Here is a 17,206-nt window from a genome sequence, read left to right as displayed (position 1 = left end):
AATGATAGACTGGATAAAGAAAATGTGGTACATATATACCATGGAATATCATGCAGATATAAAAAAGGATGAGTTCTTGTTCTTTTCAGGGACATGGATGAAGCTGGAAACCATCACTCTCAGTGAACTAACACAGGAACAGAAAACCAAACACTGCATGTTCTCACTCATAAGTGTGAGTTGAACAATGAGAATATACGAGCACACGGAGAGGAACATCACACACTGGGGCCTGTCATGGGGTGGGGTTGTAGGGGAGGGATAGCATTAGGAGGGATAGCATTGAGGACAGCATTAGGAGAAATACCTAATGTAGATGACAGTTTGATGGGTGCAGCAAACCACCGTGGCACTTGAATACTTATGTAACAAACCCGTGCGTTCTGCACAAGTATCCCAGAACTTAAAGTATAAATATATGTATATGTAGAATGCTTCACAAATTTGCATCTCAGCCTTATGCAGGAGCTGTGCTAATCTTCTCTTTATTGTTCCAATTGTAGTATATGTGCTGCCGAAGCCAGGACTAGCTTTTTAAAAAAACTAATAAACTAATTCTTTATGATATTTTGTGTTACTTTTATGTGGAAAATTCTTCCGCAATCCAAGATTTAGTAAGTATATATCAATTTGTCTAGCTTTTTTGGAATAATTCATGGCATAATTTAATAATTATAGTTCTTTAATTCATTTGGAATTGGTTTTGTTGTAACATGAGGTGAAGTGGCACATATTTTTTTCAATAACGTAACCTCATGTTTTAGCATCAATTATTGAATAATCTCTTTTCTTCATGGATTTGTGATGTCTCGTTATGTACTTATAAAATTATTATCTTAAAAATATCATTCTCTTGCATGTATTAGCTTTTCTGATAATTGTACAACTAATAAAATGTTTTAATTATTATAACTTAATAGTGTAGCTTGGTAGGTCAAATTTTTTCTTTGAACTTATTTTTCTTTGCTATTTTTTGCTCTTTTTCTTACACAAATTCAAAATCATTTTGTCAAGTTCTTGCTCTTTCCACTGCAGATCAAACATAAGTCCCACTAGGATTTTGATTATTATTGCATTAAAACCCCTATATTAATTTGTGCATAACTGATATTTTTACAGTAGTGAATCTTCTTAGTCAATGATATAACATGCCATTCCATTTATTTTTTATAACTCAATAAAGCTCTAAGTTTTCTTCATACTACTCCATAATTTGTTGTTAATATAAAAATATATTAAGTATATAATTATTGTTTCTAAGATGAATGGTGTCTTTTCCCGTTATGGCTTCTACATAGTTATTCTGATATATTAGAAAGCTTTGCTTATTGAATGTCCATCTTATATGTAGGCTATTTAGTAACTTTGCTTAGTGCTCAGCTTATTTTCAGCTGATGTTTTTTATGCATTTTTTCTGTGTGTGATAGAGTCCCTCAAGTGAATTCCTCACAACCAATGACTTGATTTTATTCAGTGACATAGTCTTCTTATAGGAATCTGTATTACAATATGATTTATTTGTTTCAATTTAATGCTCTCTTATGTAACCTAAGTCTGACAAGATTTTTCTTCAGCTTATGTTTATTTTTATGACTGCTTAATAAATAGCACCCTCGTTTTATTTTTGCCCTCTGGGTAGGCTAGGCATTTTGCTTTGGTAAATTTCATTCTACCAACTCTGTCAGTCAGGGTTCCAGCTGGAAACAGATGGTACCCTCTAATTTGGTAATTTGAAAGACACTCTAATAAAAAGACTATTTACAAGGACGTGGATGAGGAGCAGGGAAAACTCACAAAGGATAATGCCAGACTTCAGAGCTAGTGAACCTCAGGTCTGAATGAGTGAGGAAGAAAGTGGTTACCGAAACCCAGGGAAGGAGAGAGAGCTGGGTAGAGGGGGCCTTTCAATTGAGGCTGTGCCAGTGGTTGAGGGACACTCCTGTAGAACAGGAAATGAGTTTGGGAGTAAATAACCAGATCCTATCTCCAGATCTCCTTCTAGTGTTCCCTACTGACCAAATTCAACCACAAGTTAGAGGACAAAGGATTCTTGTCATCCATCAGATCACACAGGTCAGGCCCTGGGACCTAGACCAGGGTGCAGAAAGGTGTATCTGGAAGGGTGGGCAAATGATAGTACATTAATCAAACAGTCCTTACCTTTTCATTAGTTTAAACATTATTCTCCACTCATTGGCTAAACCTCATTTTGGTGAATACTCTGGATGGAGACCACCCAAGGTCTAGTGTGCATTTCCAGAGGAAGAGGAAGAAAAGAGCCTAGAAGGCTGATTCTTAAGAGGTAGTTGAATGGGACAAAATATCTTTGGGGGTTGCAGAAAAGATGGATAGGTAGCACAAATATGTGTGGAACCACTCTCGAGGAAGGCCTAGAAAGCTTCTGCAATGTGGTCTCATACCAGAGCAGTAGTCTAGTTAAAACATTATGGTTCCAATAAAAATTCAAAGCTTCTCTTGTATATTTCAGTCACTGAAAGAAGTTCAAGTACATAGACCAATGCAAGGTATGGTAATATCACCCATTGTCTTCCATTGTTTTGCCCAAAAAGACTTGCAGAAATTTCTCACTTAGCCCAAAGAAATTCTTTCCTTTTACCCTTACATTAATCCTTTTGCCACCTCTTTTCTCCGAGCTCCCCGTCCTGTACAATGCCTCCCAATATGCCACATTTCCTTCACCATACAGCCCCTTAGGGCATCATATGGTTTCTTTTATTCTTACTGATTTTCTCTGTAGATTCTTCCAGTATAACTTCTACCTCTCCTTTTCTCAGAACACTAGGGAACGGAGATCAGGTAAACAGGCAAGACCCAAAACCTCTGAGTCAGCCAGAAGAAGGGGGCAAGTTGTGAACAAGTTATAACCTTCTCACATCTTCTCTTCTCCTCTGTCTTCCTCTTTTCCCCTTACTAGGAAGGTAGAGAAAGAATTTATGAAAAGGCTGTCTACTAATCTGAATTCTTTTGCCAGGTTTTCCCTATGGTGTGTACAGAACTTTGGAATCCCACAGAGGGAAGCACACTCACAGGGAAGCTGCTGCTACTATTATACGTGCATGGTAGAGCTTGCCATCCCTGCAGAATAAGCCTGCAAGGGTGTGTGAGTGCCTCCCCACAGAAGATTTTTAAAGACTAGTTATTCCCTGTGAGTGAGGTGTGTACATCTGCAAATTTTCTTTGTTAGGCAAAAGGAGCAGCCAGTGAGAGGGGCCATGGTCTTGACTGTGAGTGAGTAGGTGGTTGTACCTGCCGCTCATGATGCCTGGTGAGCACCCCAGGAGCCCCGTCTTGGCCTGTTCCCATGTGGTAATGTGAGGACTCTGAGTGTGCTATTTCCTGTGGTTTTTCAAGGGATACGTGTAGCTGCAGCATTATGTCTGTCCTGGCCTGCCAACCTGATTTCACAGAGTTTTGGAAAAACAGTCCCCTCGGGGAAGTCCATGGTGGTTTTGACATTTGGGATAGAAAATATTTGCCATGCGACCTTTACATTAAAGGACCCATAGCTAGGGACAAACAAAGAGCGTGTTTACTTGTCTCCGTGTGAGCATTTGGGGTGTTGCTCAAAGTGAAATTTTTAAATAGAAAAAGAACAAGGGAGAAATGTAGGGGAAGAGAGAGAGGAGATGAAAGATGAGAAGACACAAATTAGAATGTTCACATCAAGACTTTCATCTGCTGATATATATTTCCTGCTTTGAATTTGGGCCTAGGCAATACTTATTCAGTATGAAAATATGCATTGGCATTGGCCAAGAGCTTTCTTTCTTGAAGATCTCTGCTGAGGCTGGGGAGTTGAAGAGGGGAGTTGGAATTGGAACAGTTTAGATTGTAGTGGCAATGCTCACCGGTTTACCATTTAGTTTTGCCCTCTTTGAGCGTTCGCAAGCAGAACCTCCATCATGAAACCAGTGTTTTTTCATACTGAAGAGATGAGGTTGGGCAATGATAGGAGGGTTACTCACTTCTCAAGACTTGTAAGGTAAGACAGAACACCTTGGAATGGGCATGTGACATAACAGTTTTTCCTCTACCAGCTTTCCCACTAGCTTCTAAATTTCTTGAGCATACACTATTTTGTTGATCTTTGCATCCCCCACACAATATTAAGCATCTTTAGGAAGAAGGCACATAAGGAGACTTTGCTGAGTGACAGAATCCGTAAAAGAAACATGTCATCCAAGTAGAAAACAAGACAACTTCTTCATGGCTCCTTGGTCTCTCTACATTTTGTCAGAAAGATCTAGAAAGGCAGGAAGTAGAGACTGCAATTAGAGACCACCACCGCTTTCTTATGTTTGTGTTCTCAGAGTTGGTCTGGGTTTAGAGGAAAAAGTGAAAGCTGAGGAGAAGCTCTTTAACTTCTGCACTCCTCGTGAGTCCACTTTTATCTATTTTTTGTAGTTCTGCACAATATTTATAATAACAACAATCACCCCTGCCCCCAAACCTTTGGGACTTCTGTTTAAACATGGCAGATTGACCACATGTATTTCTCTTCTCTTCCACTTGAATGTCTCTATTCATATAATATGCAAATAACAAAAACAAAATTTCATAAACCCACAGGGACAAAGAAGCAGGAAGCAGGGCACAAGCAGACAAGAAGTGGCTAAGACATTTCTGGAAGATAGGAAGTCGGTGGAGGGTAGTGAATGATTCGGCAGGGCAGAGGAAGTTACAGCACAAGTGCTAATAGTATTAACAACACGTGAATGAATTTATCTGACAAAACCCTAGAAAAAAATCAGAATTGGACACCAGCTGTCACATAATGGGGTGAAAAAATCAGGAGATGAAGCAGAAATCAGGAGAATTTGTGGAAGCTTAGTGCATGGAGCATTTGGACTCCCAGACCCCCGGCCCAGTCCAATACAGCCCAGGTCTGTACCCACCCCCAATACCTCCTCTTTTTCCTCCCTCCACCCCCTCTATTCACTGCAGAGGACAGGGATTTAATCTCTGGAAAAATGTAACCAGGCAGGCTCTGGGGTGGGGGATATGGCCACATGGGAGAGCAAAGGATGAGGTGCAGAGTCAGAAGACGGGGGCATTGAGTGATAGTTGGTATATTGACTGGTAGGGATCTTGACATCCTTTCCCTGCCCTGCTCACAGACTAGATGTATCCAGTCCTATATAGTGTCCAAGGAGGAGTTTGGAGGCCTCTTTTCAGAATCCAGAGAATCCCAAAGAAAAGACCTATGACTATTGACATTTGTGAATCTTTCAACAAAAAAGACAGCTCATCACTTACACACCGACAGTAAAGCCCAACAATTGGGGAAAAAAATTTCAAATTCATACAAAATCCATGTAAAGAAATCTTCTACAATCTTTTTAGTACCTCATTCTTGAATGTGAGCATGCACATGCAGAATCTCACACATCTGAGGAAATATTCCAAAAGAAAATGGAGAGACTAATAATGGAAAACAGAATATAGAAGTTATGAATTTAGAACATGGGAGGAGCATACATTCAGACCAACTTGAATCTATACCTCTGGATTGCAGTCTTCAAAATCTCTCTCTCTCTCTAGTCATTTCAAACTAGTGGTTCTCAACCTTGGCTGCACCAGAATCACCTGGGAGCTTTAAAAATACTGATGTCTGGGTTTCTCCTCCAGAAATCCTGTTTTAAACAGCCTGGGGTGAAGCCTTGGTATTGGATTTGTAAAAGCTCCCCAAGTGGTTCTGATGTACATTCAAAGTTTAGACTGCTGCTTTGAGCTATGAACATATTTTAAACTGGACTGCAGGATCAAACAACATCTCTTTAGCCTGTGCTTAAGGTTGTCCTCCTTCCCTAGCTTACCTGCCTGACTTCTTCTCCCAGGGATCGGTGTTCAAGCCATGCCCACCCCACACCTCTACCATCCCACACACCTAGGCTCCTTCCCTTCACTTGTGTTCATAGTAGTTATCCCAATTCAAATTCACTCGTACTTAAATACTCATATTTGTTTATTGATGTTGAAATTGTTATTAAATATCCAGCTCCAATCCAACCTTGTCATGATTATACTAGCATAAAAGCAAGCTCTTCCTTAGCTGACCTTTACTACAACTTACTCCTTGTCTCACTTATTTCATAATGAATGTTTTCATTGTTACTGACATCTAAAGATAACTGGTAACTCATGTGACCACTCAGGTTTGCCTAACTCCTTAAACCTGAGATTGTCTGAACATAGCACATTTTTAACAGCTTAGTTTTTATCACAAACAGTATTAACATCATCTTCTTTAATCTTCACAGTAACTATGTGAGGTAACTATTAATATCCTCATTTTACATATGATGAAAGAGTCCCAGAGTGATAATATGACAAGTGTGGTGTTGTTCAGGCAGCAAAAGGCAGAGCTGGGCCTTGAACCCAGGTATTAGGAGTCTGCTTTAATACCAGAATAACACCAGAATAAAAAAAAATAAATACTTTTGAGATTTAAGGGGGAAAATGTTTTTGTTTTCCCAACAGAGGCATACCTCATTTTATTGTGTTTCATTTCATTGTGCTTTGCAGATACTGTGTTTTTTTACAAACCAAAGGTTTGTGGCAAACCTGCTTTGTTATCTATTGGTGCCATTTTTCCAAGATCCTGTGCTCACTTTGAGTCTCTGTGTCACATTTTGGTAATTCTTGCAACATTTCAAACTTTTTGATGCTTACCATATGTGTTATAGTGATCTGTAATCCGTGATCTTTTATGTTACTGTTGTAATTGTTTTGGGGTACCACATAAGATGGCAAACTTAATTGGTAAGTGTTTATGTTCTGACTGCTCCACCAAGCAGTTGTTTCTCTTTCTCACTCTCCTCAGGCCTCCCTATTCTCTGAGACACAGGAATATTGAAATTAGGCCAGTTAATAAAGTTAATAATCCTACAAAGGCCTCTAAGTGTTCCAGTGAAAGGAAGAGTCACATGTTTCTCACTTTAAATCAAAAGCTAGCAACGATTAAGCTCAGTGAGGAAGGCATGTTGAAAATTGAGAGAGGCCAAAAGCTAGTTCTCTTGCACCAAACAGTTAGCCAAGTTGTGAATGCAAAAAGAAAGTTCTTGAAGGAAATTAAAAGTGCGATTCCAGGGAACACATGAATGGTAAGAAAACCAAACAGCCTCACTGTTGATATGAAGAAAGTTTTAGTGATTGGGTGGAAAATCAAACCAACTGGCCAGGCGCAGTGGTTCACACCTGTGATCTCAGCACTTTGGGAGGCTGAGGCGGGCGGATCATGAGGTCAGGAGTTCGAGATCATCCTGGCCAACATGGTGAAACCACATCTCTACTAAAATACAAAAAATTAGCTGGGCGTGGTGGTGTGCACCTGTAGACCCAGCTACTCGGGAGGCTGAGGCAGGGGAATCACTTGAACCTGGGAGGCGGAGATTGCAGTGAGCTGAGATCACGCCACTGTACTCCAGCCTGATGACAGAGTTAGACTCTGTCTTAAAAAAAAAAAAAAGAACAAAAAAAAAAAAAAAAAAAAAAAGAAAAAGAAAATCAAACCAACCACAGCATTCCCTTAAATCAAAGCCTAATCCAGAGCAAGGTCCTAACGCTCTTCAATATTCTGAATGCTGAGAGAGGTGAGGAAGCTGCAAAGAAAGTTTGAAGCTAGCAGAAGTTAGTTCATGAGGTTTAAGGAAAAGAAGCCATCTTTGTAACATAAAAGTGCCTAATGAAGCAGCAAATGCTGATGTAGCAGGTGCAGCAAGTTATCCAGAGATCTAGCTAAACTCATTGATGAAAGTGGCTACACTAAACAACAGATTTTCAATGTAGGCAAACCAGCTTTCTATTGGAAGATGATGCAACTAAGACTTTCATAGCTAGAGAGAAGTCAATGCCTGGCTTCAAAGCTTCAAAGAACAGGCTGACTCTCTTGTTAGGGGCTAATGCAGCTGGTGACTTAAAGCTGAAGCCATTTACTATTCTAAAAATCCTAGGGCCCTTAAGAATTATACTAAATCTACTCTGCCTGTGCTCTATACATGGAACAAGAAATTTTAGATGACAGCACATCTGTTTACAGCATGGTTTACTGAATATTCTAAGCCCAGAGTTGAGACCTACTGTTCAGAAAAAAAGATTCCTTTCAAAATATTGCTGTTCATTGACAATGTACCTAGTTAACCAAGAACCCTGATGGAGATGTACAAGGAGATGAATGTTGTTTTCATATCCCTCTGCAACACAAAGATCAAAGAATAATTTCAACTTTCAAGTCTTGTTAAGAAATATGTTTCATGAAGCTATAGCTACCATAGATAGTGATTAATGGATTTGGGCAAAGTAAATTGAAAACCTTCTGGGAAGGATTCACCATTCTAGATGCCATAAAGAACATTCAGGATTCATGGGAGGTAGTCAAAATATCAACATTAACAGGAGCTTGGAAGAAGTTGATTCCAATTCTCATGGATGACTTTGAGGGGTCAAGACTTCAGTGGAGGTGAATGTGGTGAAAATAGCCAAAATGTGGTGAAAATAGAAAATGTGGTGAAAATAGCAAAAGAACCGGAATTAGAAGTAGATCCTGAAAATTTGACTGAATTGCTGTGATCTCATGATAAAAATTGAACAGATGAGAAACTGTTTCTTACGGATGAGCAAAGGAAGAGGTTTCTTGGGATAGTGTCTATTCTTGGCGAAGATGCAATGAACATTGTTGAAATGACAGCAAAGGATTGGGATATTACATAAATAGTTGATAGAGCAGCAGGGTTTGAGAAGATTGACTCCAATTTTGAAAGAAGTTCTACTGTGGGTAAAATGCTATCAAACAACATTGCATGCTACTGTGGAGTTGTTCATGAAAGGAAGTCAATCAATGTAGCATACTTCATTGTCTTATTTTAAGAAATTGCCACAGCCACCCCAACCTTCAGCAACTGCCACCTGGCCAGTCAGCAGCCATCAACATTGAGGTAAAACCATTCATGAGCAAAAAGATTACAACTTACTAATGACTCAGACGATTGTTAGAATTTCTAAAACTTTTTTAAAGACATAATGCTATTATACACTTAATAGAATATAGTATAGTGGAAACATAACTTTTTTATGTACCAGAAAACCAAAAAATTTGCATGTGATTTGCTTTATTGTGTTGATCTGGAACTAAATCTGCAATATCTCTGAAGTATTCAAAGTAATAAGATTAATAAGTAAATTAATAACAAAACAATAGGAATAATAAGTAAATTAATTACTTGAGAATGAGAACCCCATAATCTGATTATAGGTACAAACGCAGTGCCTTGCACCCTACAGGCACACCAAAGGTATTTGCTCATTTGATTTTGGTGATGATAATAATAGGAAATATGCCATTTGTGCCAGGTCTTTAAAGAGATTATCTCATTTAATCATCACAAGAACTATGTTGTTGGTACAATTATTTAAAAAATCAATAACCTATACTTGAAGATGTGAAGGAACTTTCACGAGTTCACACAGCCTGTCAGGGTGGAGCTGAGACTGAAACCCAGAGCTGTCAGAGTCCAGAATCAGAAATGTTTTGCCTTACTTCTCCATATGTAGTAAGAGGAGCTGTCCGTGAAGGTTTCTCTATCCAGATTACAACTATCATTCTTTAAATTTTCTCAAGACACAGTTGGCATAACCTAGTGTTACTTATCTGGTGGATAGTATTTGCCATGGCAGGCTCAGAGGATATTTGAATGCAGACTCATATAAACTAACAAACCCATGTGCCAAGCTTTGTCTGGCAGTACATTCCTTCCTCCTAAGAGTAGCTCAAGTTCAAGAAAAGCAAATGTATCTGTCAGTTGAAACTTTAAATCTTGTGAAAAGGAAAACAAAAAAATAACCCACAAGCATTTGAACCTTGACCTCAAAGTTTTAGAAAATAAATGCACACACACAGAGCTTTTTTTCCCTTTTGCCACGTGGCAGTGGTTGTGAAGTAAATATATCCCACTGCACTGATCTTACATCCTGTCACATTAATGTTTCAGAGCACTCAATATAAATATTAAAACTAATAGCTTTACTCTTCAGCTATTACTCCACCATCCCCTGAAATAATCATAAAACTTTCAAAGCCTTTTAGAACATTTACACACTTGAATCTGATGGTGGGGAAAGGAGATTCACACAACGCAGCCCATAAGCTTAAATAATAGTGGAGAGCTGTTTATGGAATATGCTTTATTTATTCATCATTTCAAGTAAAGTTTTCATTTTGATGGAGGGGAAAAAATCAAAGTATAGCTGTCAAGGGATAAGGCTGAAGTATTGCTTTTCTATATTGAGGACTTGCAAAAAAAAGAAGTCCATGAGAATCTCAGTCCAAGGTCAATCAATGCTAAGACTGTGGGTACGTAAACAGCTAATGGATTGTAAAGACACATACTGGTGTGATGAATTTTTAAAGAGCAACTCTTCAGCACAGAACCCCATAAATCAATGATGACTTATTGGCTGGATCAATTATGCAAACTTTTAAAACATTTAATGACAGGTAATGAACAGGTCTCTAGAGAACATCAGTCAACAGTGTTTTTGCAGTTGTAGTTACATCTGCTTAAGTGAATTGGGTAGAGGCAGTCATTCCTAGGAAGTAATTAAAAGTTAAACCAAGAATCTTCCTAAAGCGAAAAAGAGTAAGTATTTTAGTCTTCATATATACCTCAAATACCCAGGGAAATGAGTTGCATTTTAATGTATCCATAGGTAGTCCAGTATCTATGGACTGAGTATGCCAAACAGAAGTTCAGGGAGCTTCTATTCCTAAGCATTTGATTGGAGGTTTTCTGCAGAGCTACCTGAGGAACAAGGAAGAAGATGATTTTTGAAAGAAGAAAAAGTATAGCATGGATATGACACAGATAGATAGGTTCTCGTAATTATTTATTTTGAAATTAACTTTAAATAATTAGAAGAACAGGCAGGCAGTGATGGCTGATACTGTAGAATTCTGCTCAACCAAGAAGCGAAGGACAGAAGGCTGAATGTGGATGGACTAATCCTGCAGAAAGTCTCACATCATCACTTGTGGCATTACCGTGCTTTAATCACATATTAAAATAGTGAGCCAATGAAAGATGAAGGACTTTGGGGGGTAGATTTTTGAACTTAACAGTCTTTTAGAGTTTAAACATTGATCTTTTTTATTGTATAACTTCAGATAAGTCTTTAGATTATGAAAAAGGCAGAAGTTAAATATGCCATTCAATACTAAGCATAGTTCTTTAAGTCTAAGCTACTGACATTGATGCTGTATTTCTGTGTTAACATAGTTAAAGCATCACTCAGATCAGAAAGCCTTCTGAGTGGATCTGAAAACACTAAAAATTCGAATATTCCTTTATAGCTCTCACTCATTTTGCTGCTCAGCAGAGGATTGTAAAAGTGAAAAATAAAAAGTAAGTAGATTGTAAAGTGCCCAAGTTCAAATGTCTCTGGCCTGGGATTGTTTTCTGTGTCAGAGAAGCTTCCTAGAATTGTTGCTGGGTTTTCCAGATACTCTCAGTTAAGCAGAGAAAAGGAAGTGTGTTTAAAATATTACTGATTTTTGAATATTATTTTCTCAAGAGGCTCTGCTAACTATCAAACTTAAGAAGCTTAAACACTTAATGGTATTAAAAATGCTCATCATCACTAATCATAAGAGAAATGTAAATCAAAACCACAATGAGCTACCATCTCACACCAGTCAGAATGACTTATTAATAAAAAGTTAAAAAATCACAAATGCCTGTGTGGTTGCAGGAGAAGGGAATGCTTATATACTGCTGATGGGAATGCAAATTAGTCCAGCCATTGTGGAAAGCCGTTTGGTGATTGCTCGAAGAACTTAAAACAGAACTACCATTTGACCCAGCAATCCTGTTATTGGGTATATACCCCCCAATACACAAATTGTTCTATTATAAAGACACTTGCACGTGTATGTTAATCACAGCACAATTCACAATAGTAAAGACATGGAATCAACCTAAATGCCCATCAACAGTAGACTAGTTAAAGAAAATGTGGTACATATACACTATGGAATACTACATAGTCATAAAAAAGAATGAGACTGGCCAAGCACAATGGCTCATGCCTGTAATCCCAGCACTTTGGGAGGCCGAGGTGGGTGGATCATGAGGTCAAGAGATTGAGACCATCCTGGCCAACATGGCAAAACCCCGTCTCTACTAAAATACAGAAAATTAGCTGGGTGTGGTGGTATGCACTGTAGTCCCAGCTACTCGGGAGGCTGAGGCAGGAGCATCGCTTGAACCCAGGAGGCAAAAGTTGCAGTGAGCCGAGATTGCGCCATTGCACTCCAGCCTGGCGACAGAGCACGACTCCATCTCAAAGAAAAAAAAATGAGTGAAATCACATCCTTTGCTGCAATATGGATGGAGCTAGAGGCCATTATCCTAAGCAAACTAATGCAGGAACAGAAAACCAAATACTGCGTGTTTTCACTTATAAGTAGGAGCTATACATTGAGTACACATGGACACAAAGAAGGGAACAACAGACACCAGGTTCTATTTGAGGGTGCAGTGTGGGAGGAGGATGAAGATGGAAAGACTACTTATTGAGTACTGTGCTTATTACCTGGATGACAAAATAATCTGTACACCAAACCCCTGTGACATGCAATTTATCTATATAACAAACCTGCACACATACCCTGAACCTAATATGAAAGTTAAAATAAAGAAGAAGGTTGAGGGGCTGGGTGCAGTGGCTCATGCCTGTAATCCCAGCACTTTGGGAGGCCAAGGAGGGTGGATCACTTGAGGTCAGGAGTTCCAGGCCAGCCTGGTCAACATGGTGAAACCCCATCTCTACTAAAAATACAAAAATTAGCCGGGCATGGTGGCGCATGCTTGTAATCCCAGCTACTCGGGAGGCTGACAGAATTGCTTGAACCGTGGAGGCGGAGGTTGCAGTGAGCCAAGATTGTGCCATTGCACTCCAGCCTGGGCAACAGAGCGAGACTCCATTTCAAAAAAAAAAAAAAAAAAAAAAAAGAAAAGAAAGAAAAGAAAAGAGAAGAAAAAGGAAGACACTTAAACACTCTGTGTGTGTGTGTGTGTGCGCGCGCACGCGCTTGGTAGAGACAGGCTTCCCTGATAATGAAGATCACAAGATAATTTGTCATGTTTTCTATCCCAAACCCTGTGATATATATTTATCATCATATTCACATTCATGGATGAGTAAAATGAGGGTGATACTCTCGTATCTGGCTTCTTGGTTTAAATGTATACATCCTTCTTTGTGTTGATAGAAAAGAATAATCAAAAGCTCAGCATTCAGAGGTAAAGAGTTGAGAATCCAAATCCTAACTCTGCTATTCACTGGCTGTATGACTGTAGGAAAGTTTCTTAATCTCTTTTGCCCTATATCCTCACCTGCAAAATTTCTACCTAGAAGAAAACACGTAGTGTGTAGGTACTCAGTAACTGGCAGTCGTTATTATCTGCCAAATCTGAAACATCCCTGAAAGCAATAATTGGAATAGCATCAGGGCAGTAGTCGTTGCTAAATTCAGAGAATTAACATTCTTCCACAAAAGGGGAGGTTGCCTTTTGAAGTAAAAATAGCTGTTAACACCAAGGTCTTCATTATGTATCATGTACTTTACCTGTATTAGCTCATCCAAATCTGTCAACCCTTTGACACAAGCACTATTATTATCATTTTACAGATGGGGACATAAAATCTCAGAGAAATTAAGAAACTTGTTCAAGGTCACTTAGCTATTAAATGGCAAAACTGGTATTCAAAAATAGGTAAAATTGTGTCTTACTGGAGTCTACCATGCCACAGTGCCAAGCTTGTAATTGGTTAAACTAAAAACAAAGCACTAAAAATAGGATATCAAAAATTTTCTCTGTTGATATGCTTGGCTACTGTAGAAGTAAAAAGGGTTTCAGGATAGTGGGTTTCCTCTGTTGCCTCAGAAGGCAAATGAGGATTGCGATACTGGTCATTTATCCTAAGTATGAAGTATGAAGTATGAAGGAACAAGAGGTGATGGTGGGTAGCTTAGTTCAGTCTTGTGTATATGACTTACCAAATAATTCTGTGAGACAGGAGTCATGCTGTGAGTAATAAATGGTCTGTTTCTCTGACCCAGGAGTCTTGTGTCTTCTGTCAGTGTACGTATATAAAACTATGGCAGGCTAACTTGTTAGCTTCCAAGTAGGTAAAATCTCAGACCCTTCACAGTTTCTGACTTAACACTGGGAGGAGGAGGTCATGATTGTCACACCTCCACATGGAGGGAAACAACAGAAGGGTCCTCTGATATGCAAGTTCTCTGAGTTTCCCAGCAGAATGAGGGGTGAGGAATGAGATAGTGGAGACAACATTTTCCAACTATGTTATGCTTGGGCCTGTATTCTCATAAAGATAAGAGTACCAAATGATGCAAGAAAGTGGGTCGGTGGGGATTATGTCTTGCTAGTGGGAGTGTAAATTGGGGCAATTTATACTTTAGAGAACAATTTGATAATACTAATCAACTAAATGTTCTAGAAATTCTACCATAGGGAAAGTCTTGCACAAGTTGCATATATAAGAATATTGACTGTGATGTTGTAAAAGTGAAAATTAGAAAAAAAACTTAAATGTTACAGGAATAGAATGGATAAAAAATTGAGGTAAATTCATACTATCTAGCAGTTAAATAAATAAACAAAACTACATATGTCAATGTGGACACATTTTACATACAATATTAAATTAGTAGAAGCAAGTTCTTGACACAGAGTCTGATGCCATTTGCATAAAGTTTTGGTGTACATAAAAGAGTAGTGTCTGTTTTAGGGATTCATTCAAGTGTAGGATGTAAAAACACGCACAGAGGAGTGTTTGCTGGTAGGAAGAAAGAAGAGAGTGGAATAAGAAAAGGTACACAGAAGTTCTTCAATTGTAGTTATGATGTTTTATTTCTTACGCCTGGTGGCAAGGACTGAAATATTTGTTGTATTTTCCTCTATATTTTTTGTGTCTAAAATATTTCATAAAAATAACCTTTAAAGAGTATTTATCATTTATATTGAAAAAGAACAGATAAGGCTTGGGAAAACATATCAGAATAACTTTATTAATGGCAGTGATTTCAACCTCAGAAGATTTAGAATTGTTGTAATTCTAAATTCTATTTCTAAATTGTTGTAAAAATGAATTAATTCAATCATTTGTCAGTTCAACAATACATTTCTGAAACAATCAATCATTTCTAGAATGCAAGATGTTGTTCCAGAAAATTCCCGCTTCCCATTTATCTGTTTGTTTTTTGAGTCATTTGTGAAGTTCTTCGTTTATTAGACAATACATTATTAATGGCACCTAGATCAGGAAGTAATGTCTTGGAGCTTAACTTGGCAGCAAATAGATCTACACACCTATGCCAAAGGATAAACTTGAGAAGGAAAGATTATTCAAATTATTATTCTTTTATAACTACTGAGTGAAAGTTTAAAAAATCCTGGTTTCTGATGAACAGCTTTGAATTTCTTTAAAATAGATCTTTAAATGAAAAGCAAATCATGGGTTTTCCCATAAGAAGAAGTACCCTCAAATACCTAATTAAAGTCTTTCTAAATTTCTGTGACTGAAACTTTGTGTCCTCAGTGTATCTATCTTCAGGACAATATGGGGAATCGCAATATAGATTCTTCCCATGTCTTGGTCATTCTTTAAGGAAAGATTGAGTTGGTTATGTGACTAAGGTGGAGTCCACTTATAATCTGACATATTATTATTTTAAATTACAGACCTTGACATTGTGACCATTTCCAAGATGTGTATTGGGTTTGGTGATCACTATTTGCAGAAGATATTTTGTCCCCTATATTCTAACTTTTACCTCCCCCATGAAATTTCAAAATGCATTCCATGACCCGAAGACAATGACATCAGTGTCTCCTTACCTTGAGCTTGTAAATGATACAAGCCATCATTAATTGGACATGATTTGGTTCTTGTGTAGAGACAAAGACAAGATTTTGTTCTTATTGCTTTCCCAGTTTGACAGTCAGGGGAAAGGGCTGAAGGAAGATATACACAAGCTACAAACTGAACCTTGTGCAAGCTTTCTCTAGGTCTGGACTCTTCCAGGCTTCAAACTTCATCCAGATTTCCTTCTTGGACAGATGAGCACCAATTCAGAACACCTTCTACTTGATATGAAAGGAGTAAAGCCATCAACATGCTCGGAGTATTCTGACTTCCAAAATGCTGGTCATTTATGATGAAGGCAGTCAGTAGCATTACTAGACAAACTAAGCTTATGAATTTATTAATACTTGGTAGATATAGTACAATTTATAAAAACAAAGCAAATGATTTACCAAGATTTCTCTCTGAAAATATTCACAGATTTGTTAAAGCTAAGAGTTATGCTAGAGATCAATCTCTACTTCTTGGTTTACAACAGAGGAAAGAGAAGTCTGGAGAAGTTGTACTAACGTCTCAAAGTCATGAGGCTAGTTAATGGGACAGCTAAGATTAAACCTGGGTCTTTGGACAAGTAAGTCAGTGTTATTTCCTCTACCATGTTTAATCTAATACTAATAATAAAGTTTTATGAGTGGTATTATTAGAGTGATGACTCTAGAAGTGGTTCTCACAACACGAGAAAGAAAAAAAGATACAATGAACACTCAAAGAGTTAAAAGAGTTCAATATAATTAAATGGCTGAAATATTTGTGTTTTTAAGACTAAGGGGGCTGGGCATGATGGCTCATGCCTGTAATCCCAGCACTTTGGGAGGCTGAGGTGGGTGGATCACCTGAGGTCAGGAGTTCGAGACCAGCCTGGCCAACATGGTGAAACCCCATCTCTACTAAACACACACACACACACACACACACACACACACACACACACACACACAAATTAGCCAGGCGTGGTGGTGGGCACCTGTAATCCTGGCTACTCGGGAGGCTGAGGCAGGAGAATCGCTTGAATGCAGGAGGCAGAGGTTGCAGTGAGCTGAGATCGTACCATTGCACTCCAGTCTGGGCAACAAGAGCAAAACTCCTTCTGAAACAACAACAGCAACAACAACAACAACAACAAAAACCCTAAGGAAGTTACTTTGTGTGGGGAAGAAAAGAGGAGAAAAATAAGAGTTTTTATGGGAAGGCTCCATTTGTTCTCCTTTTCCATCAAAGATAAAATTTAACAGGAAAGATT

The 17,206-nt window shown here is 38.4% G+C and overlaps 1 non-coding gene across 1 annotated transcript; it reads right to left on the bottom strand.

Annotated features, from left to right (window-relative positions):
• Positions 1–420: 420 nt before the first annotated feature.
• LOC119626287 (U6 spliceosomal RNA) lies at positions 421–527 on the bottom strand. Its single transcript, XR_005242475.2, has one exon. It is a non-coding gene; the product is annotated as a U6 spliceosomal RNA (small nuclear RNA).
• Positions 528–17,206: the final 16,679 nt, after the last annotated feature.

The sequence above is a fragment of the Chlorocebus sabaeus genome, chromosome 20 (assembly GCF_047675955.1).
Source record: "Chlorocebus sabaeus isolate Y175 chromosome 20, mChlSab1.0.hap1, whole genome shotgun sequence".
Taxonomy (NCBI): domain Eukaryota; kingdom Metazoa; phylum Chordata; class Mammalia; order Primates; family Cercopithecidae; genus Chlorocebus; species Chlorocebus sabaeus.
This window is presented reverse-complemented; position numbering and strand designations above follow the sequence as displayed.